The sequence below is a fragment of the Chiloscyllium punctatum genome, chromosome 5 (genome assembly GCF_047496795.1).
Source record: "Chiloscyllium punctatum isolate Juve2018m chromosome 5, sChiPun1.3, whole genome shotgun sequence".
Taxonomy (NCBI): Eukaryota; Metazoa; Chordata; class Chondrichthyes; order Orectolobiformes; family Hemiscylliidae; genus Chiloscyllium; species Chiloscyllium punctatum.
In genome coordinates, this window is record NC_092743.1 from 91127924 (window position 1) to 91149779 (window position 21856).

Consider the following 21856-nt stretch of genomic DNA (forward strand, 5'->3'; position numbering starts at 1 on the left):
CCATCCAACATTGCCCCCACTCCCCTGTCCACCCCCAACTCCGGGGCAGCCAGACTGGACGCCAACAGTAAGACTTCTGCTGCCTTTTGGGGAGGGGGGGGGTGGGATGTCTCAAAATAGCATGCACACCTTTTTATTGCAATGTTTTGACAGGTTCCACCTTTGCCCTATATAGGACAATGTTGGAGAGATTGTCTTGGGGAGGGGGGGGTTCAGGGTACATCCCTGTGTAGAACTCCAGGGAAAGTGTGGGGAGAGAGAGAGGGCGCGGGCAGTCAGTCATTTGGAGACAGTGCCTGGGCTCCCATTGATTTTCAGGATTATTCTCAGCAGCATTTCAGGAGCTGAATTCACTCTTAATCATTGTAAACAAAAGACTCAATCAGCGTTTAAACACCTCTTTGATGTAATGTTTCTAACGGGACCTTGAGATCATCTTCAGATAATTGATATTCAGATAATCGAAGTTGTTCTGTATTTGGGAGTACAAGCTTTCAGAGTGCTGCTCTTTCCTCAGATTCCTGATGAAGGAGTAGTGCACCGAAAGCTTATACTTCCATATACACCTGTTGGACTATAACCTGGTGTTGTGTGATTTTTAACTTTGTTCACTCCAGTCCAATAACAGCACCTCCACATCTTAGTTGTAATAGTTGGAGAAATATTGCAGCTATAGCTGTGGAGGAAGATGTTTACTAACTCAAGGCTTTTTGCCAAGCTATTTGCCAATCTTCTATTCAGCTAATATTTTACCCCTACACCATGAGCTCCAATCTTCTGCTGTTTTTGATATAGAATCTTATTGAATACCTTATGGAAACGTTAGTACGGAATATCCACTGATTCCTTTTTATCTACAGCACTTGATATATCTCCAAAGACCTAAGGTAAATTGGGTAAATATATTTGCTCTTTCTCATGTTGATTCTGACTTAATATCTTGAAATTTAAAGTGTCCTGCTATTACATCTTTAATAACTTCTAGTATTTCCCAGATATTGAGCTAACAGGCCAATATTTCCTGCTTTTACTGCAATTTCAGTGGTTATTTACAACAGTGGAAAGTGATGTTCATTCAAAGCTCTGCAACTTTAGCTTGCAACTCCAATAAGTTGCTTAGTACCATTTCTCTGATGATTGTAATCTTGCTGCATTCTCCCTCTCTTTGATTCCCTAATTCATAGCTATTTCTGAGATGCTACTTCTGTTCATCATGAAAATAAATGCAAAATAGATCATCTGCCATTTCATTTTCCAGTATTAGTTCACATACTCACTTTCTGTAGAATCATCATTCACTTTTGATATTTAAAATGGGAATAGAAAGAAAATAAAACTTTTAAAAAAATATTTCTAGCTAGCTTTATCTGGACTTTAATTGACAAAAGATGGGAAAATTAATTTTTGTTTCTATATTCTGTCCAATCCCCTGACATGTGACCCATATTTGTGCAATTAAATGCTTTTTCTTTAAGTTTGATGCTATCTTTAATTTTTTTTCCCATTAACCATCAATGGTGGGTCCTTCTCTAGAATTTTTTTCTCATTGCAATGTATTTATTCTGTGAACTCTTGAAGTACCCTCTTAAGTGTCTATCACTTATCTCTTAAACTAATTTGCCAGTTCTCTTTAACTAGCTCTGCTTTCATTTAAATTACTAGTCTTGGACCCATTCCCCTCTCTCACTTTCTCTCTTTCAATCTGAGTGTAAAGTTCATTCATCATATAGTTACTGCTAGGTGGGTACTTTCACTGGGATCATCAATTAATCTTTTCTCATTGTGTTTGAAGAAACTAGCTCAAAAACATACTATGAACTCCTTGGTTATCTCTGATCCCATCTGATTTTTCTAGCTTAATTGTAGATTAAAATGACACCACTGTGGTAGGCCGGATATCAAATAATGACTAGTCAGAATACAGGAAAGAGGTAGAATGCTTAGTTTTGTTGTGCAAAGATAACCTCTCTCCCAATGTCAACAAAACTAAAGAATTAATAAACAACCTCAGGAAGAAAGGAGGAGAACACAATCCTCTCCACACCAATGGAGCTGAGGTCAAGAGGGTTGAGAGTATCCAGTTCCTAGGAGAGACGATAACTAGCAATTTGTCCTGGTCCTTCCACATAGATGCGATGGTCAAGAAGGCAAAACAATGCCTCTTCTTCCTCAGGAGACTCAGGAAATTCGGCATGTCCATAACGGCCCTCACCAACTTCTACAGATACACCATTCTGGGTGCATCACGACTTGGTATGGCAACTACTCTGCCCAGGACCGTAAGAAATTACAGAAAGTTGTGAACACAGCCCATAGAATCACACAAGCCAATCTCCTGTTCATGGACTCCGTCTACACTTCTGATTTCCATGGAAAAGCAGCCTACATCACCAAAGACTCTTCCCACCCTGGTTATACTCTTCCAACCATTTCTGTCAGGTAGAATCTACAGAAGCTTAAACACAAGTACCATCAGGTTCAAGAACCGTTTCTTTCCCGCTGTTATTACACTGTTGAATGGGCATCTCTAATTTCAGATCTAATGTTGTTCTTGCTTTTGTGCACTTTGCAGCTGTAACCTTGTATGCCTCACTCTGTCTGAACATCCTATGATCGATTTGTCCTTGTATGTTATCTGTCTGTACTGCACGCAAAACAAAACTTTACACTGTACTTGGGTAAATGTGACAACAATAAAATGATAATCACCTTGCCTTTCCTACAGGTTTCATTCTTTTTAATTTTTCTATTTCATATATTTATTTTCCATTACACTTTTTGATATCGATGGTTCAGTTACTGTTAGGGGGCCTGTACACTACTACTTGCCATTAGCATCTCTACCCAAATCATTTCTATATTTAGTTTTCCTGAACTTATCAACTCACTCAACCATGTTAATGTCATTATTTATCAGAGCTGCCTATCCTGTCCTTCCTAGGTGTTTTCTGCATCATTCAGGATTTGGGTCCTAATCTATGTCATCCTATAGCCATTACATAGGGCTTTGGCTATCAGATTGTTATTCATCTCTACTTGCACTCCGTTCATTTGTTTTGTTCTGAATGCTGCATATTGTCACATAGAGCCTTCAGTTTTTTTTTGGCCTTTCTGTTATTTTTGTAACATCTTGTCTTATCTGCTGATTTACTCTTCGATTTATCACATCTTCCCAAATTTGATCCCCAATTATTTATTTTGGAGGATTTGAATTCAGTTCTGTTGTTTTACTCGTTTCACATTTGCTATTCTTCAAGTTTTGTCAAGCAATAATGTCAGTAAAATACATGAAAATGTTATCAGTCATTAATATTTAATCAAATAATTTAAGTTAGCATCCTCATTGATTTACTTGTTAAAGGGTACATTGATTACACTGATAATAAAACGGTTAACACACCTCCCTTTCTACCTAACCCCCACTCACTCCTAGATGTTAGCATTGTCCTTAACAGGCTTTTGCAAATATTAAATTGGCCACAAGGGTGTTTTCCTGATGGTGGAAAAAAATGTAGATTTTAAACTCGATTCACAAAGCTGTCTTCATTTTCTATCTCGCAATAACATTAATAAGGAATTGACTGTGGATGATTTTGGGGGAAAAATGGGTGTAAAAAATGAAATAGAACTAACAGATACTCCATAAGGCCTCTTGTGATGCAGTGGTAGTATCCCTGCTCCTGGACCAGGAGGCCTGGGTTCAAGACCCACCTTCAAGGAGTGTGTAATAGTATCTCTGAACAGGTTGATTAGAAAAATAGGGTATATTTTTAAAAAAATGGTTTCACTGTATTTATCTTTCAATATTTCTGATAGGTTGATTATGACATATAATTCAACCCTGGTACATAAGATAACTCCATTTATGAGGAGGCAGAAATAATATCTTTGCATAAACCTGATTTGTAAATTGACCCCTCCCCTTTTTGCTATAGTCTGATTAATACTTGGACTCCATTTTTCATCCCAGAAGTGGCATGTGTCACTGACATTAGATTGTGAGTTGGAACATGGGATCAGGCAAGTGATACTGGTTGTATTTTGAAAATGATTTGTGGGAGTTTAAGAGACACCTGTACAGAACAGACTACAAGTTAGCGATGAACAGAAATGATCCCTCCTGTAAAATGCATGAAGTATGAAGCTACTTTCAAACTTAAAATTTCTAAAGTTTGCTAACTGTTAAATAAATTTTCCTTCGAATCCTCACACTTCCTCCAGATCAAAGGGGTAGCCATGGGCGCCTGCATGGGCCCCAGCAATGCCTGCCTCTTCATCATATACATAGAACAGTCCATCTTCCGCAGCTACACTGGCACCATTTCCCACCTTTTCCTCTGCTACATTGATTACTTTAGCGGTGCCACTTCGTGCTCCCACGAGGAGGTTGAACAGTTCATCAACTTCACTAACACCTTCCACCTGGACCATCTGGGACTCCTCCCTCTCCTTTCTGAGCTCTCTGGTGACCGACTCAACACTGATATCCTCTACAAACCCATTGCCTCCAACAGCTACCTGAACTACACCTTCTCCCATCCTGCCTCCTGTAAAAATGCTATCCCCTACTCCCAATTCCTCCGGCTCCGCCGCACCTGCTCCCAGGAGGACCAGTTCCACCACAGAACATCCCAGATGGCCTCCTCCTTTAAAGACCATAGTTTCCCCTCAAACGTGGTTGACTATGCCCTCCAGTGCATCCCGCACCTCTGCCCTTGAACCCCATCACTCCAATTTCCACAACGATAGAACCCCCCCCCGGTCCTTACCTTCCACCCCAGCACCCTCTGAATACAATGTATCATCCTCTGCTATTTCCACCACCTACAAACAGACCCAAACACCAGAGAGGTATTTCCCTCCCCACCCCATTTGTATTTCGGAGAGACCATTCCCTCTGCGACTCCATTGTCAGGTCTACAACTCTCACCAACCCAACTTCCACTCCTGGCACCTTCCCCAGCCACTGCAAGAAGCACAAAACCTGCACCCACACCTCCCCTCTCACCTCTGTCCGAAGGACCCTTCCACATCCAACAGAAAATTTATCTGTACTTCCACACACATCATCTACTCTATCCGCTGCACCCGATGTGGTCTCCTCTACAGTGGGGAGACAGGGCGCCAATCTGTGGATCATCCCAGAGAACATCTCTGGGACACCTGCACTAACCAACCCCACTGCCCTGTGGCTGAACACTTTAACTCCCCTCCCACTCGGCCAAGGACATACAGGTCCTGTGCCTTCTCCACCGCCAAACCCTTGCCACCTGATGCCTGGAGGAAGAACACCTTATCTTCCACCTTGGGACCCTCAAACCACATAGGATCAGTGTGGATTTCACAAGTTTCCTCATTTCCCTTTCACCCCACCTTATCACTGTACCAACTTTCCAACTCAGCACCGCCCCCTGACCTGTCCTACCTATCCATCTTTGTTCCCACCTATTGGTTCCCCCCTCTCTGACCTATCAATTTCACCCTCACCTTAGTCTACCTACCCAGCCCCATCCTCCCTCCCAATATCTCTTACCCCGCTTGCTCCACAAACTTCATTCCTGATGAAGGGCTTATGCTCTAAACGTCGATTCTTCTACTCCTTGGATATGCCTGCCTGACTGGCTATGCTTTTCCAGTACCACACTTTTTCAACTCTGATCTCCAGCATCTGCAGTCCTCACTTTCTCCATGTTAAATAACTACCGTTACATGGGCATTTGCTGTTATTGAAAAATTGGGATGAGAATGGAAGAAGGAGCCCAAGATCAAACGTGTAATCTGAACGTGGACCTGCCACTGGTCTGATCTTGAACCACATAGTGGAATAGACTTTTGAAAATTGTTGGAATGATTACATTGTCACTGAGAAAATGCCATGTGTATCTAAAAACTAAATTTGAGCCAAATGAAAAGCTCGCGTCTAGGAAAAGTCACAGAAAGTAGCTAGTTGCTGTAACCGCTTTATAGAACAAAACACTTGTCGCAATGTCAAGAGTGTAGTGATGGAAAAGCACAGCAGGTCAGGCAGCATCCAAGGAGCAGGAGAGGCGACGTTTCAGGCATAAGCCCTTCATCAGGAATGATGCTTGTGGTTCAGGGCTGAAATGGGATGAGGTGGGGCTTGAGGGAAAGTAGCTGAGAAAGCAATAGGTGGATGAAGGTGAGAGAGAAGGTGAGAGGTCCGGGTGGGTTCCAAGTTGGAGGCTTGGGGCTGGGATAATGTAGGGGGAGGGGAAATGAGGAAGCTGTTGAAATCTACATTTATCCCGTGTGGCTGCGGGGTCCCAAGGCAGAATATGAGGCGTTCCTCCTCCAGGCGTCAGATGATAATGGTTTGGCAGTGGAGGAGGCCAAGGACCTGCATGTCCTTGATGGAGTGGGAGGGGGAGTTGAAGTGTTCAACCACGGAGTGGTGGGGTTGGTGGATGCTGGTGTACCAGAGATGTTCTCTGAAACAATCCGCAAGATGGCATCCTGTCTCCCTGATGTAGAGGAGACCGCACTGCGTACAACGGATGCAGTAGATGACATTGATAGAAGTGCAGGTAGATTTCTGATGGATCCCTCGGGGCCTTAGATGGAGGTGGGGGAATGGTGTGCACGTAGGTTTGCATTGCCTGTGGTGGCAGGGAAAGGTGCCAGGAGTGGGTCGTGGGCTGGTGGGGGTGTGAACCTGACATGGGAGTCGTAGAGGGAATGGTCTTTTCAGAACACTGACAGGGGTGGGTGTCAAGCCAATATATGTGCCAATTTTACTTGATTGGTTGTTGTACACCAAGGCATTCGGAGAAAGCAAAACTGAGAATAAGATGTTTAAAAAGAATATAAAACAGTAAAACAAATAAAGATTTTTGGATTCTTGCAATGAGGAATTTAAAAACAAGGAAGGGAGCTTGTTAAAAGGAGCAGCTACTGAATCAGGTGCTAGAGTGGATTGTAAACATAGCGATGTTGGGTAAATGGGATTTGATGAAGCTCGTATAGAAGGGCCAGTTTTATAAAAAGCACATCTTAATTATTGAATAAAATTTAATTAAAAATTGGGAATGTTGTCCTTCATAGGTATTGCTTTTGTAAAATTAATTTGAATTTTAATGTTGCATTAACTAGAGACCTTCTATGCTGACAGAGCATATTGTTGTATTCTCAAAACACAATTGCATTCTTCTTTATAAACAATATAATGGTTATGACAGTAATTAGGCAAGTTAATTGAATAAATATTCCAAAATGTCATTGACAAAATCACATTAATCTGCATTAGTACCTTTTATACTTTTAAATCAGATCGACTGATTCATTTCATGCTGGCCATGCTTGAATCACATTGACATTTAAAGTAGTACGTATTCCAGGTAGGATATTTGAGCTTTCGACTTTAGTTTTTAATAAGTATATGATATTAATGATGCCCAGGCATTGCAAAAGCCATGTTCACCTCAAAAATGACCTGTAATTTGGATGCCTTTTTCCTGTGAGAAATTTGAAGTGCTCTTAATTCATGTTTTGTTACATCTGTCATGTAAGCATTTGAAATGTTATGCTAAGCAGGGATTTTTAAAAAAATGTCAAAGGAACATCTTGTTAGTGTGTTCAGTCTGAAATGGAGAAGTTGCAGATGCTGAAGTAAATAAGGCTGTGGACTTATGGTACTGCAGAACGTTTTTTCAGTTTCTCTCTTCCAGCTTTGACTATTTCCCTGTTTTAACCAAGTATTTCCTTTTTTCTATGCTAATTAGTTCCTTTTTCCATATTAAATATTGAGAATGTTTTTGTTACTAATAATGTCATTATAAAAACTGATACCTATAAATATTTTCCAGACAGTAAAGGTAGTTTTACCTGCAAGCAAGATATACTATATTGGCTAACTTTACTAGCTGCATTTGATGTTTAAAGCCTTACATTTGTGCGTTTTAAGGAAACTTTTCAAGTGTTTATTATTTGTGCTGTGTTTGTGGATCACGATTATTTGGCTGTTAAAAGTTTTAAAATCTGAAATGATTGACTGCTTTCAACTGGTATCATTTCTTATTTGTCTAGTTTAGCCAATCATATATGATGGCTTCTCTTCCTGCTGTCCATCCATCCTTTTGACTCTTCCTATTTCTAACATCATCAAAAAATATAGCATCGTTTTCCACGTGCATGTTGATGGTATCCAGCCCTACTTCACCACAATCCCTCTTGATTCCTCCTATAGCTCCAAGTTTTGAGATTGCCTATCTGCGATCCAGCATTAGAGAAGCTTATATTTTCTCCAATCAAGTCTTGGAAAGGCTAAACTTATCGTCTTATAAAGTCTTTAGAGATACAGCATGGAAACAGACCCTTCAGTGCAACTCGTCCATGCCGACCAGATATTCTAAATTAATTTAGTTCCATTTGCCAGCATTCGGCCCCATGTACCTCTAAGCCTTTCCTATTCGTATACCTACCCAGATGCCTTTTACTAGCTTCCACCACTTCCTCTGGCAGTTTATTCCATACACACACCACCCTCTGTATGAAAAAGTTGCCCCTCAGATCCCTTTTAAATCTTTCCCCTCTCAGCTTAAACCTATGACCTCTTGTTTAGATTCCCCTACCCTGTAGAAAAGGCCTTCACTATTCACCTTATCCATGCCTCTCATGATTTTATAAACTTCTATAAACCTCATCCTCTGAGGCTCCAGGGAAAATAGTCCTAGCCTATTCAGCCTCTTCCTATAGTTCAAATCCTTCAACCCTGGCAATATCCTTGTAAATCTTTTCTGAACCCTTTCAGGTTTCACAATATCCTTCCTATAGGAGGGAAATCAGAATTGCACATAGTATTCCAAAAGTGGCATAACCAGTGTTCTGTACAACCACCACATGACCTCCCAAGTCCCATACTCAAAGCACTGACCAATCAAGGCATGCAAAGCAAATGCCTTCTCACTACCCTATCTACCTGTGACTTCACTTTCAAGGAACTATGAACCTGCACCCCAAGGTCTTTTTGTTTGGCAACACTGCCCAGGACCTTACCATTAAGTGTATAAGTCTGGCCTCTCCAAAATGCAACATCTCACATTTATCTAAATTAAACTTCATGTGCCATTTCTTTGCTCTTTTGTCCATCTGATCAAGATCCTGTTGTACTCTGAGGCAACCTCCTTCACTGTCCACTGCACCTCCAATTTTGGTGTCCTCTGCAAACTTACCAACTATGCCTCCTATGTGCACATCCAAAACATTTGTATAAATGACAAAAAGCAGCACATCCAGCACTGATCCTTGAGGCAACCCCCTCCTTCTCCTCCTCCTCCTCTTCCTCTTCCTCCTTCACCCACCTCTTTCTCTATCTCTCTCTGTCTGTCTCTCTCTCCCTCCCACCCTCCCACCATCCCGCACTCTCCAGCTGATCATATGTCCATTATTGTGTCGCAACTAACACCTGTCTGATATTGAATCACACTGCAAATTTTTTGTTATATTTGTGTGGTGAGATGACACCAGAAATCCTCAGATAATCGCCCACTGCACATGCTCATCTCTGATTTTTATTATTCTGTGCATACACAATGTTTAAAAAAAGACAAATCCTGTGGGTTTCCTCTGGGTGCTGCAGTCCCATAGTCCAAAGATGTGCAGGTCAGGTGAATTGCCGTGCTAAATTGCCCATAGTGTTAGGTGCATTAGTCAGAGGGAAATGGGTCCGGGTGGGTTACTCTTCAGAGGGTAAGAGTGGACTTGTTGGGCTGAAGGGTCTGTTTCCACACTGTAGGGAATATAATCTAATCTAATAAGAGATATTTTGAAAATCAGAAGAACGGTTACTGGACCCGAAACGTTTTGCTCTCTGTTCATAGATGCTGCCAGATTTGCTGAGTTTCTCCAGCAATTTCTGTTTTTCTTTGATTTTTAGCAACCACAGTTAGAGCCATAGAGTCATACAGCACAGAAACAGGTCCTTTGGCCCAACTCATCCATGCCAACCAGGTTGCGTAAACTGAACTAGTTCTGTTTTCCTGTGTTTGGTCCAAATCCATCTTTCCTATCCACGTACCTGTCCAAGTATATTTTAAATGTCGTACCCACCTCCACTACTCCCTTAAGCAGCTTGTTCCATATACGCATTATCCTCTGCATGAGAAGGTTGCTCCTCAGGGAACCTTTTAAATCTTTTACATCTTCCCTGTCTGACCTTAAACTTGTGCCCTCTAGTTTTGTACTCCCCGAACCTGGAGAAAAGACCTTGGCTATTCACTTATCTATGTGCCTCATGATTTTATAAACCTCTATAAAAGTCACCCCTCAGCCTCCTACATTTCAGTGAAAATGTCTTGTCCTATCTAACCTCTCCTTGTAACTCAAACCCTCCAATCTTGCTAACAGCCTTGTTAATCTTTTTTGTACCCCTTCCAGTTTAATAACATCCTTCCTATAGCAGGGTGACCAGAATTGTATGCAGTACTCCAAATGTGGCCTTACCAATGTCTTGTGCAGCTGTAACATGATGTCCCAACTTTTCTTTTTAAAATCTACTTTGCTTGACACATTCTACGTTTACCAATATATATTTTATTTCATTTTTGCTTTATTGTTCTTTTTGTTAATATGTGTTATGGGTGTCAGCAGGTATTGCCTTGTATTTGCCCCTGTGATGAGCTTCCAGCGCTTGGCTGCCTTCTCCAATTTTTTGATGATGCCTGATGCTGCCACCTGTCTCGGCTCATCTGCTGAAACTGTTTATCAATGCCTTGGTTGCCTCCAGAACTGACTATTCCAATATGCTCTTTGCTGATTTTCATGTTCTACTCTGCACAAATTCTAGGTCAGTGAAAACTCTGCAACCTATTTCCTTCCTTGCACCAAGTCCCTTTCACCATTTCCCCTGTGCTTGCTGACCTTACTGCTCTCGGTTCAGTAAAGTATCAATTTAAAAAAAACTTCTTCCTTATTTTCATTCCGTCCATGGCCCCGCCATCTCTAACTCTGTAATCTTCATCAGCCCCACTTTTTCTCAGATAATTCTTGTCCTCCAATTCTTGTTTCTTGAGCATCCGCAACATTAATTGTCACAGAAATTTGAGGGTGCATACATGAGGATCAGTGGTCGGCACAACATCATGGGCTGAAGAGCCTGTTCTGTTCTGTACTGTTCAATGTTCTATGACTGATGATGATGATGCCTTCAGATTCAAAGGTCGAAAGCTGTGAACTTCCCTCCCCACACTTCTCTGCTTCGCTACTTTGCTTTCCTGCTTTTAAAATGCAACATTAGAAATAATTTCTACATTTTTTGATCAAGATTTTTCGTCACCTATTCCAATATGTTCAATATTAATTGCAATTTTTGGGAACACAGCTACAATTTTAAGTGAGAACTCATTGCAAGGAGGGACAGCTCGGGGATTATGGCATGAGTTTTCACAACATGTAAATGTGAAAAGTAGTAACAATAGAAAGGTAGATAATTGTAAGTCAAATTTGAAATAAAAATTCTGTGCTGAGAAACTGAATGGATCTGCGAGTGCGTCAGTGGAGAAAAAAGGCCTAACATTTCAAGTTCAGTTTGACACTTCTTTGGACCTGAAGACTCTAATCAGGAAATTCTTCTTTGCAAAGTGAGAAACACATGGAACAGAGTTTCATGAAGTAGGAACTTTGTAATATTTCAAGGAGAATTTGAATGCTGAAAAGGATGAATATTTTGAAGATGGTTTGAATAGTTTTCATCTATAACAGTCATTGAATCATAGTTTACAGAAGAGGCTCTTGAATCTATCAAATTACAATATTTAAAAGGCATCTGGATGGATATATGAACAGGATTGGTTTAGAGGTATATGGGCCAAATGCTGGTAAATGGGACTAGATTAATTTAGAATAGCTGGTCAGCGTGGACGAGTTGGACTGAAGGGTCTGTTTCCATGCTATACATCTCTGTGACTCTAAGTCTGTCCAACCAAAAATAGACTTTTCTACTTACCCTAGTCCCACTTCCCTGCACGAGGCCCATAGCCTTGAATGTTATGACACGTCAAGTGCTCATCCAAGTACTTTTTTAAAGATTGTGAGATTTCGTGCTTCAACTACCATTCCAGACCTTCTATGCGTGCCAAATACTTTTCCTCAAGTTCTGTCAAAACCTCCTGCCTTTCACTTCAAAATTATGTCGCCTTGTTATTGACCTTTTAAGGGGAATAGCAGCTCTGTCCATGCCCCTCATAATCTTAAACTCTTTTGTCAGGTCACCCTCAACCACCTTTGCTCTAAAGAAAACAACTGGAGTTTATCCAGCCTCTTTCCATAGCTGAAATGCTCCATTCCAGGCAACATCCTGGTGAATCTCCCTTGCACCCACTCCAGTGCAGTCACATCGTTTCTACTAGTGTGGTGACCAGAACTGCACATAATATTCCAGTTGTGGCCTAACCAGTGTTTTGTACAGATCCAACAAGATCTCCTGCTCTTATGATCTATGCCACGACTGATAAATGAAAGCATCTGTATGTGATCTTAACTACCCTACTAATCTTTTTAGCCACCTTTGGGAATCTGTGGACAAGCATGTCAGGACCCCTCTACCCCTCTATCCTTGTGTCATTCTGTAATCTTGTTAATAATCCTTCCCACATTGCTATCAACATTATTTATGAATATCACAAATAATAAAGGATCCAGCACACTGGGCTCCAGTCACATAAACAGCCTTCTACCACCACTCCCTGTCTCCTGTCACTAAACCAATTTTGAATCCAACTTGTCAAGTTACCCTGGGTCCCATGTGCTTAGAACTTCTTTATCAGTTTCTCATGTTGGACTTGTTAGAGGTATTGCTGAAATCCATATGACTGACGTTAACTGTTCCACCCTCATCTGAACACTTACTCGCCTCTTTGCAAATTTCCACCTATTTGTTAGGCATGACCTCCCTTTGGAAATGTCCTGCTGACTATCCGTGATCAAACCTTGACAGTCTAAATTTTCTCCTTCACTATTTTCTCCCATAGCCTCTAACAATCATGACTCTTGTATGATTCCAAGTTTGTCTTATACTGGGTAAGTGAAAAGGAACATATCACATCCTATAAAAGCCTATAGGCTCTTAATATGTTTTATCTGCAAGGTGGTCTGTAAACTAAAGCTAGTGACACCTCATTGGCAGTGAACTTGTGGCCTAATAATTTAACTTTACTTATAGTGTGTATCCAAAACAAATAAATTTCTTTCAGTAGGATTTGAGATGCCAAGGCATACAAGGGTATATACCAAGAAAATGGGATTAGAATACTTGTGGCTGTTTTCGACCAGTACGTGTGCGATTAGGTGGAGAGTCTATTTTTTGATGTTGTATATCTCTGAGTCTGATTAACTCTGAAATAATTTTAGATTCGACTGAAAATATATAAATGAGCATGATATATGAATAGATGCGACTACTGTTGCTCATTAAAAAGATGACTTTTTAAATAAATAAGTACATTGTTAAGAGGTGATGTTCTTATTGATACATTTGTTAATTTCACAATTTAAACTTGTGTTTTCGGTATTCCTTTTTTTTTGCAAAAATGAAACTTGATGAGCGTTGGATTGGACCAGCAATGCCCTCCATATTGGTAAAAGACGAGGGGTGTTGAAGCATACATGAATCATTTTCATATGCAAACAAGGGGCCTATTGTTAGTAACACTGAATTTCCCAAAACAATACATTGTTCAAGTCCTAAAAAAAAGTACATGGTACAATTTGCCATTCCTGTGCTTGACCTCTGATCTCTTTTCAAACTTTCATCCCTCACCATGCCTACTTAACACTTTAAAGTTCCTAATCTACTTGCCTGTGAGTCGGGGCTAGAATGGAGGCTTTGGCAGCGCCAGTTTGATGATGATCTTCGGACTTGACCGTTTGGGCATGCTCCTGTGCACAATATTGAAAGCTCTTAAATTTAATTGCCTATTTCTCTTTTCTTCCAGCAGCTGTGTGGGTAACTCTCCAAACTTCCACTATTTTGGCTGAATGCTGATTGTAAGGTGGTCACCTTTGAGAAGAAACTTTTATTCTTTCACCCACTTTCCTTTGGAAAAAGAGCTGGACTTGGCTCAATACTTTCCTTCAAGAGTATTTGTAGTATTGGTGACTCTGAAACCTGAATGATTGAGCCATTTGTGAAACAATGCCATAGCAATCTTCACTGCAATGCCACTGACTCATTCAAATTGTTGTTCTGGACTTCAAATTCCTGAGAGTTAAATTATGGCTTCCCTTATGTAGTAGCCCTCGGAAGGCGAACTCCCAACTGGTTACACGAACTTTGCTCAGTTTCTATTACAGTTCAACAGTGTATGACATTTGTATCTACTTCCTATCTCTACCTCCTATCTCGTTTGTGTAGTTAGAGGTTATAGGTATTTTTGATAGCCTACCGAGACATAAAAATTTGAACATGGATGTATGTCAGTTCAAATATCTTTAATTGAAGGCACAAAGTTCTTTAACAAAGACAAGCTGCTGGATTAACCAGCTTTTGTTTTTAGCACTGCATATGCTAAAATAGAAGTGCTGCATTTTCTATTGGGTTTTTCATGCTTCCTCTTCTGACACTTGGTAAGCTTCCTTTTTTGTGTGAGACAGGCTTGTAATGAGGTCATTTTTACTGAAATGAGGAAGTTGAGGAGAGTTGCAAGGCAGTATCTAGCCCACACTAAGAACACATTTATCAGAATTGTGTCTTTATGATTTGAGTTAAAAGAATAACTGATAATTTAAACGTTTTGCAAGCACTGAATTTCTGTCATCTATCTTGGAAGGTCAGTAATAAATGTTACGAATAGTCTGATATAATGTCAGTGAGAATTACTGTCTCGTCATTACCTACGTTAAATTCCTTTAAAGTCATTTGGGCAGTATTTGTCAATTATACGCTAATACTTTGGGAACTGTTAATTACATTTCTGTATGGAAACTTAACATTACCACTACCTTTCTGTGATAGTTTTAATCAAAAATGATTTATTGCGATTCATCCCACTCTTACACTTTGCTTTTCAATGGCATCTGATTTCTTACATGCATTAGTAAAAGTAGACATTTGGTGCTACATTGTTTGCATCAAGTCATTTACTATAAGTAACTTATAGCCCTCCAAGGGATGTCACAAAGAGTATGCCGTTTGCTGAGCATTTGAATAAACAGTAAGAACTGGCTTATTTCATATGTCTTAAACATTTCTTCCTTTTTTGACAATTGGAGAAACAATGATAAGGCTAATAATGTATGCTTCATGATAAAATATCACAGACATCTGTGTCCAGTATAGGTAAATGCCTGTGTTCAATTGTATTAAAATTCCTAAAATGTTTTTGTCAAGGTTGAATATTGGCCCTTCAATGAATTTATATAATAACTATGCAAAATTCTGTTCCATTTAATTTTGAAGCTGGGGGCATTTTTTCATCACTGATCTGTGAAGTCATACCGCATGTTAGCACTAGCTTCAGTTGCAAGTATGCACAAAACTTTGCTTCCTTTTCTGAACTATGTTTGATGGAATTTTTAAAAGAACAGTTGACTATCTCTACTGAAAGTTTCTAATATCAGTAATGAAAAGACTCTTTTTCTTAAATATTTGAAAGTCTTTGTCCACTGAGTTGCTGAGTTAGGATCAGAAATGTCCCAATAATATGTATGTGGATGCTTAAGAGAGCAGGGGTGGGCTACCATGTGATGACAATTTTTCTGCTATTAATCTGTTCCCCACCATGATTCAGTTGTCTGAAAAATTTTTTTAAGATCTTTTATACGTAATGTATTACTTTAATACAACGCGTAAGGATAGCTGAAACCATGTTCCAGCTTTTAAAAGTTAGTGTAAGTGAGAGGAAATGTTAATTTAAATTTGCTTTTGTGCTGTACTTGTTGACAAAATCCACATTGTACGAATGGATAATAATTGGGATCATATGCATGGTGGTAAATGCTAGGTAAATCATGTTTTACATATATGGATTCCTAAAAACAGTAAGTATAATAACATTTTAATTGTTTTTTTCTGCTTTCTGTCCCAGTGGGTAAATAAGTGAAATGGTTTGCTGAAAGTGAACTCTGCATATTTTCAACAATAACTTGCATTTAAAAAGCATAAGTAACACCTTAAAAATATCCTAAGGCTGACTTCTTTGGTCCAATAAACGAAAATGGATGCCAATGAAAGGAATATTTGTGGTGTCAAAATCTTGATGAAATGACTTGATTTTAAGGAGCTGGATGAATTTAGGGAGGGCACTGCTTATGGAGTGGAGAGCACTTGCCCAATAAGGGTTCAGGGTGTCAGAAGGACAGGTATTGTGGAGAATAAATAAAGTTGAACGAAGTTATAACTATATGGAAGAAAAAAGGTGGTGAAGGTTTTTAAACACATAACTGACAATTTTAAACTTTGTTTTCCTGACATGGCAACACCTTAGTGTAGACCAGTAAGGATGCAAATGATGGGTGAACAGAACTTTGTAGGTGGTGACCATGGGCAGCGGTGCTTTGGATGAGCTAATGTTTATGGAGTGTGGCCTCTTGAAGGGGAGTGAAGAGTGTATTCTAGTCTGAAAGTAGCAAAGTATGACTGTGGATTTTAGTAGCAGATGGCCCGAGACAGCATTGGTGTCAGATGGTGCTTTGAAAGAGGAAGTATACAATCTCTTGATCTGTAGAATAAGAGGAAACTGATTGGAAAAATTTAGACAGGAGATGTTTTTAAAGTGACATGTTCAAGGACTTTGCGGGAAAAAAAGCAGATTTCAAGATGGCTGAACTTGCAAGAACAGAGAGGAATCAAGGCTTTGTGTTTTCAAAGTCAAGTATGTGGGTGAGAAAACTGGGGTGTGGCATAGGGAAATTTTTTTTCTGAAGGTTTGAACAAAATTAGGTCCTGAAAAGTTGCCACAGCAGGGAAGAGACTAATTTGGTTTATTGATGAAGACCCTCTTAGGATATGTGTGTATTTTGGAGAGTATGACCAGGTGGAAAACTTTGGTAAGGGTTTAATCAAAAACTGGTTGAACAGTCATCCACAGTAACTTAACAGACAACAAGGATTGTATTTGCTAGGAAATCAACATTTTGAAATGAGTTGTAAAAAGCACCAGCTTTTGATCCACTGGCCAAGTCCAAGAAGTTAATTGGGTGGAGCAGGGATGGATGTTTGAAGATATCCCCCTTCAGACACACTGTTAGAGGAGATTGAGAGAGGAGGATAAGGCACCTGGGTTTCTGGTTTTGTCAGGATGCAGTGATTGCTCCTTCTGGAAAATGCCAGGAGAGGCGTCTTTTGTGTGTATATATAAAAAAAGTGTACAGCATTACAGACTTTCATTAACTTTGTTTCTGTAGATATTTACCAGGATGTTGCCAGGAATAGAAGGTTTGAGTTATAAGGATAGGCTAGGACTTCTTTCACTGGAGCGCAGAAGATTGATGGGTGACGTTATAGAGGTTTATAAAATCACCAGAGGCATGGATAAGGTGAATAGCAAGGGTCTTTTCCCTGGGTTTAGGGGTGGGGGTTCAAAACTAGGGACATGTTTTTAAGGTGAGAGGAAAAAAAATTTAAAAAGGACATGAGGAGCAACTTTATTTTACATAGTGTTTAGTGTGTGGAATGAACTTTCAGAGGAAGTAGTGGATAGAACATTTAGAACATTTAACAGACATTTTAGATAAGTACATGAATAGGAAAGGTTTGGAGAGATATGGGCCAAACGCAGGCAAATGAGACTAGTTTGGTTTGGGAACATGGCCGGCATAGACTAATTGAACCAAAAAGTCTTTTTCCATGCTGTATAACTCTGACTCTGTTTTCGAACTAGCCTGTTCAAAGGTGCTATTACACACCTCTGGTGCAGGTGGGACTTGAATCCAGGCCTTCTGGCTCACTATGCTATTATGTTATTTTTTAGAATGATACTGAAAAGATAACTGAAAAAAGTACCAAGTTAGATGATATAGAAGACTTCAACTTGGTTATTTTTAGCTGACTGCAGTCAGTTACATACTGACAACTAGCATATATTGGGTCATCAGCATCTGTTAATACACTGTAATCTCTCCACACCGGAAAACTATTGTTTGGAAGTTTCCAGTTCTTTGGAAATTGTTTGAACAGACCCATGAAACTCGTGAACTTGCCACTATTGGACATTACTTTGGGAGTGGAAATGCAGAAGATAGTGTTCGGATAAGTTAAAATATTTTTATTACTGCTTTATAATTAACACTATTTCACGTTTCAGTAAACATTTAGATCTGTGTTTTGTGGTTAGGCATGCCTCTAAAAGAAAAAACTATTTTTTTGATCTCTTTGCTTTCCTCCTGTCTCAATTAGTTGTGAACAAGTGCTATAAAGGTAAAGTTGTGTACTAGATCACAGGATTGCTGCTCGCATAAGAAAGAGATGACTGGTGGTGGTTTAACCTGAGAGTCAGGTGAGGGGAGAGGTTGAGAAGGAGAGTCCTTCATGGTAGCCTTAGCTGGTGCAGGAATTGAACCCATGGTGTTGGCATTATTCTGCATTGCAACTAGGTGTCCTGCCAACCGGACTGTCCGATCCCCAAGAAAAGTCCTTGTCTGGATTCAAATCTATGCACGATGACCCCAATAGATTTCAAGTCCATCACCGAAACCACTCAGCCACACAAAGATAAATATTCACCATAGACTTACCAGACCAGAGGGCTGCTCTTGCATTAGAGAGAAATGATCAGTGGTGTTTTAACCTGAGGGGAGAGGTTGAGAATGAGAATGCTTCACGGTAACCTCAGCTAGTGCAGGAATTGAACCTACGCTGTCTATCCAGCCAACTGAGTTCACCTGTCTGTTGGCAGCAAACACAAAACAAAACAGTTACATTACTCTCCGCTTTCATTCTTGAGGAGCAGCTAATTTCATGACTGTTGTGCTGCTCCTGTGTTTAAAGTGAAAAAGAAACATGAGAAGTGCTGAGTAATTAACTGATCTACTGTTGGCATGCTATCCATCCTCTTAATGCATTATAATGTATTTGACTCATACAGACTCATACATTACTCTGAATCTATTGAAAGTCAGCTTGAAGTTAGCTTTGGCCTTAGATATAAGCCTATGAGTGTTAATGTGCCATGTTGTTTTGACCAGTTGGAATAGAATAGAAATTTACGTGTATTTTTACATGAAAAATACAGTGAAGTTTTATAAGTCGCCCCAACAAGGTGCCTACATCAATGACACAAGAATCTTACCTACCCAGGTTCAAGTCCATGCTTTGTCAGTTTTTTTCTACTTTTTTCCTACGTCAGTGTCATTCTGCATGTTACTTTGAGTAATACTGATCGAGTTTGGAGCTTCTGTTGAATTTCCTTTACTTTATAGTAAACATAATGGGAATAAAAATACTTGGAAATATTGCTTTTATAAAATTTCTTTCACGAATATGTCTGAGGTAATATTCAATAATATATTACATAATAATTAAAAAATAAAAGACTGTAGTTGCAGAGTAAAGCCAGCTGATGGTTGTGCTGACTTGTAATCATAGAGTGCACTTATCTGCTGATCTGCTTTACAAGTATTGTGACTTCTGCTGATATATTACATAGTATCATTTCTGGTAAAAATGAATGAACTTGTGACTCATGAACTGGACTTGGAAAGGTAGAGAAGTATTAAAGTAAGAGTTTCTTTCAATGAATTCAGACCAGTTTTCTGTGCTCCGTACTAATTATTGAAGTGTCTTTTGAAATTAATTTTCATATTCCTTCTTTATTCCAGCACTGACATTGAAAAGTCAGTGCTCGAATAAAGAAGGAATGTGAAAATTAATTTCATTGAAAAGTCAGTGCTCATTCAGAAGAACACATTTGATATAAAATATTTGGCAAAAGAGGATATGCAGATATGTTCAAATGTATTCACTTTTAATAATTCATCTGGATCTGGAAGTGCTTAGCACTAGTTGTAGCAGGGCTTTTGACAGCAACAGCCACTTTCATTTTATATAAGTTGAAGGTAGAAATAGGTTAAGAGACATCAGGGAAAGATCAGCATTAAGCAAAAGGAAGAGATATAAGATCAGAAAACGTTGGAGCAGAAGTAAGCCATTTGGCTATTGAGTCTGCTCTGCCATTCAATGAGATCATGACTGATCTGATAATCCTGAACTCCACTTTTTTATCTTTTCCTCCACCACCCTTGATTCCCTTACTGATTAAAACTCTGCCTCTCAGCCTTGAATATGCTTTACTGCAGACAGCAGTTGAGGCTGAGTTATAAAGAATTCCACAGATATACGGTCTCGGTATGCATCTGGAAAACAGACTGTAGAGCAGTCTGTTTTCCCGGTGTCCCTGAGTTGTGGAGCTGCTCGGGACAAAAGTTGACAAAAATCACTGCATCTTTCTCCAGACTTCCTTTGAAAGGGCACATTCCAGCAAGAGACATATGACAGTCTCTACCCCACCCCGCAGCCACTTTGAAGGCTGTGTGCAGTGGTGCAGTGTGTCAGGCATACGTGAATTTTCTCACAGGTAAGTGCCCTTCTCACCACCAGCCAAGTGATGTCTTGGTGCTTGTTGGAACTTTCAAAAAAATAAACACATTGTCTCTTTCCATGCACTGCTCACTCAGTCTTCAAACCTGGTTCCTGAACAATCCAGCTTATGTTTGTGATCCCTTTCTTAGTCATTGTGACTGAGCCACCTTCTCTCAGAGTCCTCCTTGGTTGCTTCTCACCAGTGCCCTCCAGATGGTCTGTTGGATGCTTTTCCTGCTGATGAGCACTGGGTCCTGTAATGTTGTAATTTATTGAAAGATCTTGGCTAGGGGAGTGGCAAGTTCTGGAGCACAAGTCTTCAGTACTTCTGCCAAAATGTTGTCAGGGCCCATAGCCCTTGTATTATCTAGTGCCTCCAACCATTTCTTGATATTGCATTGAGTGAATTGATCTGGCTGATGATTGGTATCTGTGATGCTGGGGAACACCAGATGAGGCCGCAATGGAGAATCCCTTTGGCACTTCTGGCTGAAGATTACTGCGGACACTTCAGTCTTATGTTTGTACTGATGAGCTAGGCTCTTCTTTCATTGAGAACGGAGATGTTTGTGGAGCCTTCTCTTCCAGTGAGTTGTTTAATTGTCCACCAACATTCACAACTGGATGTGGCAGGATCTGAACAGTTAGTTGTGCGATCGCTTAGCTTTGATTATCACTTGCTACTTATGATGTTTGACATGCAAGTATTTCTATTTGATAGCTTCACCAGGTTGATACTGCATTCTTGGTTATACCTGGTCCTTCTATTGGATGCCTCCTGTATGGAGCAAAATGATAAATCATGTTTGCTGATAATTGCTGAAGGGTCAGCACCATTCATGACAACTTTGGACATGAGCTACTTAAAATATCATATGCAGAAGGACCTGGCAACATCCAGGTTTGGGCTGATGAGTGGTAAGTAAGATTTGTGTTACACATATGACAGGCAATGAACTATGTCCAACAAAGGAGTATCTGATTATTTCTCCTTGACAGTCTATGGCATTACTGTTGCTGATTCCCCAATTATCAACATCTTGGGATCATCATTAATCCAAAACTGAACTAGATCAACCATGTCAAGAGCAAGTCAAAAATGGGAATTCTGAGGTGAGAAACTTGCCTCCTATTTGCCCAGTGCTTGTCCAACATCTACAAAGCACAAGTCTGAAGTGTGTGAGATTACGTTCCATTTGCCTGGAAAAGTACAGCTTGAAGCTCGATGGGGCAGAGCATCCAGCTTGGGTGACATCCTAACCACCACCACCATTACCATCATTCACTCCCTTCACCAATGGGTACCATCGACAAGATTCACTTCAGTAA

At 39.9% G+C, this 21856-nt stretch overlaps 1 protein-coding gene across 12 annotated transcripts in view; it reads left to right on the plus strand.

Moving 5' to 3' along the window:
* The window catches only part of fam49bb (family with sequence similarity 49 member Bb), a 187587-nt gene that overhangs the window by 57110 nt on the left and 108621 nt on the right, over positions 1 to 21856 (plus strand). The window contains exon 1 of one of the 12 annotated variants that reach the window (XM_072570768.1): positions 14680 to 14780. The exons of 10 other annotated variants lie outside the window; for them this stretch is intronic. The gene's annotated coding sequence lies outside the window, so the exon portion shown is untranslated. Of the gene's footprint in view, positions 1 to 14679; positions 14781 to 21856 lie in introns of those variants that run through there. One more of the 12 variants, XM_072570760.1, reaches the window with a different exon arrangement.